The sequence below is a fragment of the Watersipora subatra genome, chromosome 9 (assembly GCF_963576615.1).
Source record: "Watersipora subatra chromosome 9, tzWatSuba1.1, whole genome shotgun sequence".
In the NCBI taxonomy this organism is placed as follows: Eukaryota; Metazoa; Bryozoa; class Gymnolaemata; order Cheilostomatida; family Watersiporidae; genus Watersipora; species Watersipora subatra.
The window spans coordinates 25,376,405-25,391,432 of record NC_088716.1 but is presented as its reverse complement, the minus strand read 5'-3'; the positions used below and the strand labels follow the sequence as shown (position 1 = coordinate 25,391,432).

Here is a 15,028-nt window from a genome sequence, read left to right as displayed (position 1 = left end):
CAATTTTTCTGATTATATTCGCTAGCTGTCTGTTTAATTCTTCATCCAGATTGGTTGATGCTAGGATTGGTACGGCGCCTTCTCTAGGGGTACCCCAGAATCGAGTGATTATAGTAACACGCTCCAGATGGGAGAATGCAACTTCAGCACTTACGCGAAATTTTTTAGTTCGGTTAAACGCATCATTAATCCTACCTATAATGACGGGTTTGGCGTGATTCCATACAAAGTCTATGTTGGCTGATTAAAAACTGGATACATCTATAGTAGATTTGTTGGTGACCTAATCTACAAAAATGCTTCTTATCTCCACCCGCGGCCCAACTGTTATATCTCTGGCTCGAGCTAAAGATTTTAGATCTTTCATACTCAAGTCATCCACTGTAAGACGTTTCTTGCCATCGACAATATCCTTCCCAAACCCCATACGCTTCGCCTCCTCTCTCATCTGACTGGAGGTAGAGTCTCTGTACAGGTTTCTCACATTGCGGAGGGCATCATCCGGGTGTGGCTTTTTGTAAGTACCGTCTACCACTATTGGTATACCCTTGCTGGTTTTACCAATTACATTGGATTAATCGCCAGCGTGATACGCCAGCTCAGCCTTGCTCATCTGGCTATATCCTTTTACACCGCTTCGCTTGGCATCTTGTCGAAGCCAACTCTTATTCCCTTTTCCGTATAAATTTTTCACATTCTCCATTTATTATATGATTATTGCTTTAAGCTTACATCAAATGACCTAATGTTCAGTCAAGCGTATAATAAATAGACAATCAGAGGTTTAAAGAATTTTGTATAACAAAGGAGATTGTACAAATGGCAAGCGTGACCAGCACTTAGGTCCTGCAGTCGCGTGCTCTTTGGCAGCCGGACTTTCTCTCCGTATAAATTTTTAATATTCTCCATTTTTCAAAATCCCAAGGATTTTGAAAACTTTGTAAAATCTAGATTTTTAGACATCTTTAAACAAAAATTGCCAGGGCGAAAATTCTGGTCCAGATCAGCTACTTTATACTAATATATATATATATATATATATTAATTGATATATATATAAATATTTATTCATAAATATATATATAAATATTTACATGTTTGTATATGTTATTTATATATAAATATATATATATATCTGTATACATAAATATATATATATATATATCTGTATACATAAATATATATATATATATATATATATATATATATATATATATATATATATATATATATATACGTATATATATATATATGCATACTTACTTTCATATATATATATGTACATATATATGTACATGTATATATACCTGTATATTTTCATACATAAATGAAAATGACCGCGCTAAGATCCTCTGGGACTTCTACATCCGGACTGACAAGCCAACCAACCAGATATAGTCGTGGTGGTTAAGGAAAACGAGAGGGCTACTATAATAGATATAGCAGTACTCAATGAATACAATATAGCCAGCAAAGAAAAAGAAAAGGTAGAGAAACATCTCCCTCTTGGAGAAAAGATTGAAAAATGCTGAAAAGTAAAAACAACTGTAATTCCAGTAGTTATTGGGGTACTGGGCGCAATAAAACCGGTGCATAAATCTGGCTTGCCCAGACACCAACAGCAATCAACGCAGGTGAGTTGCAGAAAAGTGCGCTATTGGGAACAGCTAAGATTTTGAGGCGAGTGATCAAACACCCAGGTCTCCGGTGGGAGACCCGAGTTACAGCAGAAATTACTACCCATACGGGTTAACCGGGGTGAGGAAACAATTTTTTTTATATACATAGATATACATGTATATATTTATATTGATATAAATAAATGTATATATAAATATGTATATATACATGCAATAGTAGAAAGAGTTTGAATATCTACTTATTTTGGTATGTCTATATACCGCAATGACTACACCATAGCCAGCAGGGAAAAGAAAAAAGAAGTAAAGTATTTCCCACTAGCATAGAAGAATAGAAAGTGGAAGATATAAGAACAACAGTACCATCTAACATACATATAATTAGATCTATATATAATACAAATAAACCTATACACAACCTGAACAGAAAACTATATACTTTGTCTCAAGTTAGAGATGAACTTTCACAAACTGTTAGCAGATTTTTTCAGAAAGCATCGATATTTTTTATCATTTGAGATTGTTTTTGATTTGTGAGGTGATCTGACAGCCAGGATTTCAAGATTGAAGTTGACAAAACTTCATCACAATTAAAATGCTTAGAAGAAGAGTTCATGCGAAACGAGGTGACTAGTTGTTATCGTTGGTTTAGTTGATATCAGTTATTATGTTCAATTTGCAGTATTACAAGTCTCTATTCTGTCAGTCTCTTTGCAACTATAGATGTCATAATTGCACTTTCACTCAATCTGAGCGTTTTAATTTCGACCAAATTTTATCGATTTTAATCTTATACTATAATATACTTTGAAATAATATAATATGATTTGTATTAAGATCTTCAATTTGAATACAAAAATTAAAACTGCTGGTAAACATTGAGTTTGGTTCAATGGAATGTAACAACATTACCACTAGTGAAAGGCCAGAGCTGTTAGTAAACTCACTGATCACCAGGAGAAAAACTCTCTACTGGCTAGACGTTATGTCATGACACAAAGCTCTACCCGCTGAGCTGGTCCTGTCTACTTACAACCATAATAAGTAGAGCTGCACAATGATCGCGTTATTTAAAAGATTAACACGATCAATACAAATACGCGATTGACTGAGTTGAGCCAATTAACCTTCAAATAAATTGCAACCGAGGTGATGATCATGATGTGACTCCTTTGTATTGTTTAATATGTTGTAAAGCAATTTGCCGGCTGTTACTCAGGCACGATCTAGATTGCAATCATATTGCATAAATTGTACAGTCCTGGCAGGTGCTGCCCAAAAATCTATAAAACAGACAGAACAAGACCAAAAAGAAAGTAGAGATAAGAACATGATAATTTTTGGAGTGGAACAAGGTAGCACAAAACAAGAAACCGTTGATAAAGTTCAAAAGATCATGCGATATTGCCATCTTACAACTAAAGTCAAAAAGCAAGATCTTTTCAGACCCGGAAAATTCGAAAATATCAAGACTAATGACCAGGGTGCCAAAGTTTCTCGACCTCTGAAACTGTGCACAGAATCAAGAGAACAAAAATGGGATACTCTCAAACGAATAAATGGGTTAAAACTCCACACAGTGTTTTCGCTAAGCCTGACCTCAACAAAGAGGAGAGGGAGGCGTATTTTCAGTTGCGAACCGAGTTAAAGAAATTGAGAGAGGAGAACCCAGGAGAAGTGTACAGAATTATCAGAAACCAAATAAAGAAAATAGACCCATAGCCCACAAAGTATTGATAGCAAATGTTCGTTCGGTGAAAGGAGAGATCTTGGAATTGAATACTCTGGCACCTAATTTTTCTCTTTTTTTGTCTTACTGAGAACCATTTGGATGCCTCAGTCAACAATGGAGAACTGTTGGACTCTAGACTTTTTGATATTTACATAAATGATCCGCCCTTTTGTGGTGGAGGTGTTTTGGTTGCAGTTTCAAATAAGTTTTTTTCATTCGGCGTTGACTTTTGACTTAGAGGACTTCTCGATCTTTCCGCTGGAGGTTGTGATTGTTTTCATTCCTAAACAGAATTCAGTAAATACTGACATGGTACTAGTTTGCGTATATATCCCACCTAGTGTTTCACACCATGCTATAGATCCATTGTTCGACATGTTTTCAATGCTTACGCAAAAGTATCGAGATGCCAAGATATATATCACAGGAGATTTTAACATGCCCGACATTGAATGGACAAATGGAACTGTTAAAAGAAGCAGCATTAGAAAGAGCCTACATCAAAATTTTATCAATTGTTTAAACGAATTTGGTTTCCATTAACTAATTTCCAATTCAACTCACATTGGGGGTAACTCACTTGATTTGATATTTGTAATTTCTGATCAAGGTGAATTTTTCCCTTCTGTAATAAATCCGGGGCTGAGTGACCATTATATGATTGAGATTGATCTTAGCTTTCACTTTAAACTAGTAGATACAAATAGAGCGCCACAGACCATCAAGTTGTATAAAAATGCGGATACAGGTAAGATCGCAGTGGCTTTAGAACACACGGAGAAACAGATTAGAGACTTAATTGATAAGGAAGAGGGTATTGACAAGGTGTGGAATACATGCATGTCGTGATGATCACAATCAGACCTAGGAGAGATGGGGAACCTTACTGGTTCAGTAAAACTGCCGGAAAGCTAGTTGTTGTTGTTCCTGTATGAATAATAGCACAAGATGTGGTATATTCACTCTCATAGTATGTAATGCACTGTTGCCTTCCAGACAACAGTGCAATACATACTACAGTCTTTCCTGTTCCTTCCTTGTTAGATTGCCATCATAAAGCTTAAGTCAAGCTAACTTTGCGCTATCTATTCTAATATAGCTAAATATTCTAATACAAGTAATGCTTTTGTTTAGCTATTTATTACATAGCCATAGCTCAGGCTTATATAAACTAGGTCTGGAAGGGAACAGTGCAATACATACTACGAGAGTGAATAAACCACATCTTGTGCTATTATTCATACAGGAACATAACATAAGTTATTGGCGACAAGGATGGGACATTCTTGAGCAGTACAACTGAGATTCTTACAAGAATATAACCCAGAACTTATACAACATTCTCAGTGTATACAAGTATTGTCTTTGGAAGTGGATAAGTTAATTGAAGTAATAACAGCTCAAAACCAAAAGATGGAGGAGCAACAAAAAGCTCATCAAGAACAACAACAAGCTTATCTGGAAGAAAATAAGAAACTCATGGAACTACTGGTGAAAGGTCAAACCGATACAGCAGCTAAGCTAGCACCATCGGCAGCCTTACCCAAGTTTTCAGAGTATGATCCAGCGACCGAACTATTGACCGATTACGTGAATCGAAATGACACTTTTGTAGCAGCTCACTCAATACCTTAAGAGAGAAAAGCTAATGTGTTCTTAATTAATCAGTCACCTGTTTTCTACAAACAGATCAGCAACATGGCTGGCCAACTGGAGACTTCAAAACTTATAAATGAAGTTACCATGGAAGAAATAGATAACTTCTTAAAAGAACAATATGAACCCATACGATTTTTAGTACACGAGCGTTATAAATTCTGGAGTACTACAAAAAGGAAACCTGGAGAAACTATTTATGAATTAGCGAATAGAATTAGACAGGAAGCGACCACATGTGACTTTTCTAATATTGATTATCCATTAAATGAAGCTATGAGAACACGGTTTGTCTGCTCAGTAAATAATGAAGCAGTTCTCAAAGCACTGTTCAAAGTTAAAAGAAACTGAGCTATCTTTTAAAAGAGCTATTGAAATTACGACAGAAACAGAGGATGCAGCCAAGATAGCCAAGGAGACCGTATATGGAAAGCAACAAAAAGTCAACAAGATTCAACCAGAGCATAGAACTAAGACACCAACAGGAACTTCAAACTACAAAGAAGCAAGACAGAGAACTTTCAACTGGTACAGATGCAATAAACTACACATACTGCTAAGGAATGTCCATACAGATCTGCTACATGTAATTCTTGCCAGAAGTTAAGACATCTAGGAGTTGCCTGCCGAAAAAGAAAAGCAACTACTAATAAAAGGCCTATAGCACAGAAATCTACACCAAAACAAAAGCTTAAAACTATTAGAAGAATACATATGGAACAACTTCAAAAGAGTATTGAGATAGAAGAACAGATCGTAGAAATGGAGTTAGATACAGGAGCCTGTGACAACTTCATCACTGAGGAAGTCTGGTGTAAACTTGAAAAACCTGTACTCTCTACAACAACGACAAACTACAAATCTGCTTCAAAACAACCGATTGAAGTAATTGGACAGTGCCAGCTGAATACTAAAACCGTAAAGGGAAATCATATTGTTTTAAACTTCGTAGTTAGCCGGGTTCCAAATCTCAACCTGATAGGAAGAGGAACAATCAAACTATTGGGGATATCAATTGACAACCTGCTCGCTCAACAAACTACTATGACTTGTAAAGTAGTAGACCAGGAAACAGCTGACAAAAGTCTACAACAATTTTGCGAGCAACTCTGCAATGAATTTCTTGATCTATTTAACAATGATCTAGGCTGTCTAAAGGATTACGAGCTAGAAATAAGATTCAAAGCAGATGCAGAACCAGTGTTTCACAAAGCTCGACCTGTGCCATTTGCTATTCAAGATGAATTAAATCTAGCCTACGAACCTGGAATTCAAAGAGGAATTTGGAAACCAGTACAGTTTAATCAATATGGTACGCCTGTAGTTCCTGTCAGGAAAGCGCAACTTTCTAACAGTCATCAAAAATCTATCAGAGTATGTGGAGACTACTCGCAAACAGTCAATTCACAATTAGAGACTCACCGACAGCCTATACCTCTACCCGAAGACCTGATAAACAAGTTAAGAGGAGGATACGGATATACTGAAATTCATCTAGCTGATGCATACAACCAAATCCCCCTGGGACCGAACAGTCAGAAAAAGCTTGCTCTTAGCACTCAACAAGGAAAGTATAACAGTAATAAATGTTACCTGTATGAATAATAGCACAATATGTGGTTTATTCACTCTCATAGTATGTATTGCACTGTTCCCTTCCAGACCTAGTTTATATAAGCCTGAGCTATGGCTATGTAATAAATAGCTAAACAAAAGCATTACTTGTATTAGAATATTTAGCTATATTAGAATAGATAGCGCAAAGTTAGCTTGACTTAAGCTTTATGATGGCAATCTAACACTAGTCATTAAACAAAGGCAAATATACAACAAATACAAGAAATCAGGGAAAGAACTCCATCTCCAGCAATATAAACTGTTTAGGAGAAATTCCAAAAAGGCACTACGGATACTACACAATGACTATCTCAACAATCGTCTTTCTGCTCCTATGGCCAAGAGAGACAGCAAGTGTTTTTATCGTTTTAACAGCTAAGTTGGGTAAATCTAACAATACTAAATCCTTAAATAGCAGTAATCAACCTGGTTTGAGTTTAAAACACCCGAAAGAAATAGCGGACGAATTGAAACAATATTTTAAAAATGTTTTTAACCCAAGTCTTAGCAATACTCCCTATCCTGTTTTTTTCTTGTTCCACAAACAAGGTCACTAAAGATGGAATTAAAAATTTACTCAGTGAGTTAAAATTAAGAAAGGCACCTGGTCCAGATGGCTTTGAGAAAAAAGATCTCTGTTTGGCCATTGACAAGGTGTCCTCAATCTTGACCGTTGTTTTCCAGTATTCTCTAAATATTGGCAGGCTTCCAATAAAATGAACAAGGGCAAATGTTGTCCCAAAATTTAAATCGGGTAGTAAACAGTCAGCTGCAAACTATCGACCTGTGTCACTCACATGCATATGTTCCAAGATGCTAGAACATATTATCTTACATAATATGAGCTCCAAATCAAATTATATTTTATTACCACAACAACATGATTTTAGAAAGGGACTGTCTTGCACCAGCCAACTTTTGTCCACCACCAAGTCCATCATGAGGAAAGTTGATTTGGGAGGATGTGCGCAGGCAGCAGTTTTAGATTTTTCTAAGGCTTTCGACAAGGTCTCTCATTCACTACTGATGAGCAAGCGTTTTTATTTTAGATTTTCAAGTGATATTCTTCCTTGGATACTAGACTTTTTATCGGGCAGAAGCCAGAGAGTAGTTTTAAATGGAATTTTTTTAGATGTTGAAACGGTAACTTCAGGAGTCCCCCAGGACTCGGTCCTCAGGCCAGCTCTGTTTTTATTGTATATCAATAACATAGGGCTTGCTCTGACATCCACGATACGATTGTATGCGGATGACGCATTACTACACTGCCCGATTACTAATTCATCTTCTGTGGAAGATTCTCAGAAGGACTTGGATAGCCTGGAGAGATGGGCAGGTAAATAGCAAATGTCTTTTAATACTTCGAAGTGTTCAATAATTGTTTTTGGAAATACCAAAGCTGTTAATATCCAAGATTTAAAATATAGATTAAACAATGTAGTTTTAAACACTGTAAACAGAGTCAACTATTTAAGAGTTACAATTACAAATAATTTTAATTGGAGTGAGCACATAGTCAAAAAACATTAAGAGGCTGTTCAGACTCTCGGCATGCTCAGACAAAGTATCTCATCAGCACCAACTCAAATCAAATTAATAGCATATAAGACCTTATGTCAACCAAAAATTGAGTTTGCTCTTGAGGTATGGGACCCGAGCAAAAAGAAATATGTACAATTGCTTGAAATGGTCCAGAACAAGGTAACACGTTTCATAAGTAATTTGAGGAGAAGGGAGGGAGTCACATAAGAAAAAAAACAGTTGGGTCTTGTGACTTTAGAAGAACATAGACAGGTCCAAAAGGTTAAAACTTTACATACTATTATAAGATCAACAGACCCATTATTGAAGGAATTAAACGACTTTATTGACACTAGTCTTAACGATGATTGCCCACAAACACGGGCCAAATCCAAGGGACAACCTTTGACTATTTCTAGTAACCGTGATAAATTTTTAAATAGTTTTATACTGAGAACCACTCTCGAACTTAGAATTTAACAATTTTTTACCAATTGATTCTGATGGTCTTCCCTTCTGCGTCGGGGCGGTTTAGAGGCTCTACTTTAACATGAACATGAAGAGAAGTGAGTAAGGTTTTTCGTTTGTTTTATTCCGAAGCAATTTCTATTAGTTGTGGAGCTGTGACTACTCTGCTCTCGTTGCGAGAGCACTCTCTCTATATAAATATATTTTCTCTAAACTGTCTAATGGAACCAGGTAAGAAACCATAAAAGAATAAATGAATAATAGACTCGCTAACACGTTGGGTTAATTATGGCCAAACTAACAAAGTATTAGCGATAAGACACATAATAAAACAACCACAATATGCAAAATATATATAAGAGTAATTATATGCAAGTAAAACCCATAATAAAACTGAGAAAACATGCGATATATGGAAGTAATTATATGTGAGTATGCAAAATATAAGAAATAAATTCGTGGCCCAGTGTCCGCCACAATATAACATTAACATAGCAGGTTATTACCATTGAATTTACTCACAAATAAATATTATGACAAGCAACACTTTTTTACCAATTAGAGAGAACCACAATTATTTTGCACTCAACTATGAAAACATGAAGTGAGTCACTAACATAAAACTTGTTTATACAATACAAAAACGCGAGCGCGTGTCAGTCCAGTTGTAAGCGGCCATGTTGTTAGCTGTTTGCACATGTTTCTATGTAATAGCAGCAAAAGTGATTTCAGTATTATTTAATACTTTACAACCTGTTTTTGTTTATATTTAAAAACTTGTTAATGTGAATTATACATGTATCTTCATTTTTTAAAGAAATCACAATTTAATATTTCAGCTTTAGAATGATAGTAATATAAGATTGACACTTTAATGGAACATGAAAGCAGAAAGATGTCTTTCATACTAGGTAACGCAATTTCATATGTGGTTGGAAGCATAACAAGAAAGTGAAGTGCAATGTATGCCAGAAAGAACTTGCCTACCACCACAGCACATCATCATTAAAATATCATTGAACTAATTCTCATCCTACCGCTCAGAAGTCATCACCAGCTGCCGCAGACAATAACTACTACTACTGTATGTACAAAGAGGGCATCTCTTCAGTCGGATAGCATGAATAGGCTAAATTGTGCTGCCTCAACTCTTGGCTGGCTTAATTATAGACTCTCTTAGACTATTTTCATACGCAGAATAGTTATGGCATTGTAACTTAGGTACATTGTACATAACATGTTATCCTGTTAACAATAATTGTCTGAAATATAATTAATTTATATATCGTTGTAGTATTTGTTTTCGAATATACAGCCTTTTGCTAGAATAATTGTAAGATTAATCGAAGATTAACTGGTTCAGACCAGTTATTAATCGCAATTAATTTTTATAATCGTTGTGCAGCTCTAATAATAAGCATTGTATCATTCATGCCTAAGTTTGTCTGAATGACAAAGCTAATTGGCTTTAAAATGATACCAATAATAGCTCTATCGCAGTGGTTTCAGCAAAGTTATTAATAAATAAAGCCAAACAAACCAAAGGTTTATAAGGCTTATAACTTGTATTGTACCATTTAGATTTCTAGTGTACTCCCAGGGGTACTTGTACCCCAGGTTTGGAACTCATGCTTTAGTTGATATCAGCTTTTGTGTTTAAGTTGCAGTATTACAAGTCTCTATTCTGTCGGTCTCTTGCAACTATAAATGTCATAATCACATTTTCGCTTGATCTGTGCGTTTTAATTGCGACCAAGTTTTACCGATTTCACCTTGAAACATCCTGGCAATCAGATAACCTCAAACATCAAAAACAATCACAAATGATAAAAAGTAACAATACCTTCTGATAGAATTCACTAAAATGTTGGGCAAGTGCATCTTTAAGTCATGCAAAATCGAAGAACCAAAGGAGTTGTCACACCATAGGTTCTAATTTTAGAACATCATACCAGTGACAGTCTCAGTCTACAAAGAGTAAAACAGGCTTTAAGTTGACAAATGATAAGTTATAGCTAGTACATAAGTGTGATTTGGCATTCTGTGCAGAGTTTAAAAAATATTTTTGTATGAGTAAAAACTGTCACAAGTTTTTCCTGCTCAAATAATCTGCCATAAAACAACAAAAAATCAGCCATTCAGCTAAAAATCAGCTAAAAAGAGCCATTTCCATCCACTTCCCTGAAGCCACGTTAAAAATATTGTAAAAAAAGATTGCATTTTCCTAAAATCAAACCGCAATGCTAAGCTTTCAGCAATACTCAGCTCTCAACAAAGCACGCTACCATCTTCACCCCGCAACAATCTTTCCGAATTAAGAATACGTTTGTACATAGTTATTATACATGACAACCTTTCACGAGGAATGGTGCTGCCAAAGTGCTAATACATGTTCTTGGGGAACAATTGGTATACAGTTACCATTTCAATCTACGAAGCTGATGGTTGAGTGTACAAATCCACTTACTATTTCCTTAATCAGCTTAATCCTTTTACCCAACATCAAATCATGGCTTTGGACAGACAGCTGGACAGACAGACAGACAGAGAAACGGGCAAATGACTCTTTTTATAATACAAATTATCAATTTAACCTGCTTTACTGTAATTGCTTACTACACAGTCTAAAACAAATTGCAATGGTGTCTAAGAAGACAGTTGGTATAAGATTTTTCAAGTTTTTACAGGTAGAAATGCACCAATCTATTATCTTTGCTTATTGGCTAGCCAACAATGCCAATGTCAATACTTAGTGATTTCCTGACTGGCAAAAACAGTCAAACCAGGCTCTGCGTCCACAGCCGTGGCTATCTGGCCAATTGACCTGATCTATATTCGTGTAGCTCAGACCAACCCCAATGTCAACTAGTAGTAGTAAGCTTAAAAAAGCTAAAGCCACACACTGAAAGGAGAACTTCCCTATTTGCGTCAAAGAACTAGAGACACTTGTAAATTGTAGCAGGCCTACATTGAAGGTCAAAAACAGTGGTCTTCTCTCTAATTTTAAAGAAATTTATCATCAACTATATGTTACCCATAAATAGCTTTTAGCAATTAGAGTTTTTCATGTACAATAAGCTAGCTATTCTCAAAGCATTCATCTTTTTCAATGTAGTTTTGCCTCATAACCTGTGGGTTGGTTTAAATCAATGGTTTAAACCGATGGTTTAAACCGATGGTTTAAACCAGCCCGAAAAAACCGGTTTTTATGGTTTTTTTTTTCGGTTTTTTCATTTTTGTTTGGTGAAAAACATAATATCTTAAGCTCCTAGTGGTTCATGTGCGGTAGAAATGCAATTCTATGTAATTATCAGCTGTGGAAGTTTATTTAGGACACAGTAGTAAATTGATGGTAGAGCTCAAGTTGAAACTACATGAAATCCAAGCACAACAATGAATTAGTGAATTTCATTTTCAATTGGTTTTATCAAGTGATATGATGATCTCTTTACTGATGAAATATAAAAACCATGTAAATTTTACTAATCCAATCATCATCTCTAATAATGAATGAATACTTTCTTAAGTTTGGCCAGTGAGAATGGATTGCTTATAATTAGAAATTAAAACAATAAAGTCCTTTTGGGCAAAAGCCTAAAGTTTGCAAACTAATATTTCATTTATTGGGCACTAGCCAAAGTCGTTGGATTGTTAGAATTCAGTTTAACAAGTTTGTTGTGTTTTGAAAGACAAAGGTTTTAAAGCAAACTAATAGGTGTGCTGTCGCAATGCGAGGTCACGCAGATAGGCTTAAAGCTCACGTAGCAAAATGTCAAGCTGAAAACACCAATTCAGACAGTGATGCTAGTATTCAGGTGATATAAGTTGAGTCATCTGCCACTGCTCCAAACACTAGCAATGCATCTGCATTATGCTCTGCTCTACACTACCACATGACTAATCACTGGGATTAAAGTTCCTACTTATACATAGAGCTGTATGTAAAATATTCACTTTATGTGATAAGACTTCTGCTCTGTATTTCATCGTTCATGTTTGACTTAAGACTCATTCTGAGATTTCTATATGTTATCTCACTTTTTTCCCTTAACAACTCCCACAGTACCATCTTTAACAGATGATTCCAAATATGTATGTTCAATACACAATCATGCAGCTATAGTAAGTGATGTTAATTAGACTTAAAATTGCAAAAAAACCTTGGTAAAATTATAAAAACCATAAAAACCGGTTTGAACCATAAAAACCAGTTTAAACCAAAAAAACTTGGTTTTTGCGATTTTTTCATATAAACCGCGATTTTTTCCAGCTTTTTAGAGCTGGCCATACTCTTCAAGATGGTATCTTTCAGCCTGAATATCTACATGTTTACGCCATGCTGCAAATGTTTACACTTGCAACTTGGCGTAAACATCTACATGTTCCTGTCATATTGGACTTTGCTGTAAACCTTGCAAACTTTACCATTTTTGAAGCCCATATTGATTTTAGAATATTGATGATATTATATCGATGCCCAACTGGATGTTCAGTAAAAGTGCTTTAAAATGCTCGACTCCATGAGGATGCATGTTCGATGTACATACGAGAAATTTGGACTCCAGTCACGATCTCCTCTTGACAAAAGTCGATGTATATGTGCATGCATGTACATATATGTGCATGTACATATATGTGCATGTTCATAAATGTGCATATACATAAATGTGTGTGTCAATGTATATGGTTATACAGCCGTGAACATGACTGTACAACATAGATCATGTACATGACTGTACAATTTGCAGTCACGTAGCATGGTTTACTATAAGGTGAACACAGCTGTCTGCACAGAATAGCTGTTTTGCAGTATTAACGGCTGCAAATTGCCATGTTTTCTAGACACACTCTTATTTATTCTTTGCTTTAATTAAGGAAGTCGATTTGTGGTCATGAATAGCAGTTTGCTGACTCTGCAAGTTGACAATGGCGCTTTAGCTACACTAAACATGGACACTTGACACAAGACATGATAGCACCATATTCTTAACATGAATAGTGTCAGCGCAAAATCTGTTGTAAATACTGAGTGACATGACAATATTTTGAGTGATGTCAAGATGTAAGATTTTTAGCCTGAAAAGCAATGCTGTTGCTTAAAAAGAGTGTTCAGATGGGATAAGACATAGCCAAGTGTTACATTTTATAATAAGATATAACCAAGTGTTACAGTATATGATGAGACATAGTCAAGAGTACAATCTATGATGATATCAAGATAAGTGTACAGTATATGATAAGATATAGTCAAGTGTTACAGGGTTTGATGAGATATAGTCAAGTATGACAGTATATGATGAAATATAGTCAATTGCTACATTATACGATCAGAGATAATCAGGTTTTACAGTATACGATAAGACATAGTCAAGGGTTACAGTATATGATAAGAAATAGTAACCTGTAACGGTAATGATGAGATATTGTCAAGTGTTACAGTATATGATGAGACCTAGTCAAGTGGGACAGAGTATGATGAGACAAAGTCAATTGTTACAGCATATGATGGGATAAAGTCATTTGTTACAGTATAGGATGAGATAAACTCAATTGTTACAGTATATGATGAGATAAAGTCAATTGTTAGTGTAAATAAGGAGATATAGTCAACAGTTACAGTATCTGATAATACACAGCCAACTACTTCTACTGCATCCGGTAAAATCTAAGGTGGTATTCGACCGATTTGTTTCACAGTGATTGCTAACATTAATGCTCAGCCCTGCCAATGCACAAACTATTTCAATGAATAACTATTTATTTGAAATTATCAAGCAGTTATGAAACTCTGAATACTGTATGACGGTTAAATTTGTCATTTTATATTGTGAACCGGTCATGTAATGAAACCATGCATTTTATCACAAGCTTAAATAAAAGTTAAACATTTTAAGAAAATATCAGATAAAAAGTGTCAAAGCATATTTGGATGCATAATTGATGTTGACTAGTGTTAGCAAAATAATATGGTGTCTTCTCACGACGTAAATCAAATAGTTGTTATGGTTTGATAATCAAGTATTCTTAGATGACATGCCAATGGTTAGGATTCATCTTGAGAATCAACTACCCAGTCGGGTCGGTCACCTTCTTGGTAGAGAGTAGGACAAAAATCAAGCCATGTGATTGCGAAGCAGTTTTCGTATAGGCCATCACCTACTACGTAGGAAAGATAGCAGTATTCACAATCATATCTATCAAGTCCATCTTTGGCTTGCCTCTTTACCTTACCATTATCTGCAAAATGATTTAACTCTTAAATAGTGAAGCAAACATAATAGAAATCTAAATTAGAATGTAGAAACTAAAATCATGATTTCAAGTATTAAAAATAACTAGCCGACAATATGGAGAATTATTATTATTGGAAGCATTTAGGCTGCATAACCATGAG

At 35.3% G+C, this 15,028-nt stretch overlaps 1 protein-coding gene across 1 annotated transcript in view; it reads right to left on the bottom strand.

Moving 5' to 3' along the window:
• LOC137404931 (uncharacterized) overlaps window positions 1-15,028 on the bottom strand; it is a 95,928-nt gene that overhangs the window by 65,001 nt on the left and 15,899 nt on the right. The window lies entirely within an intron of this gene.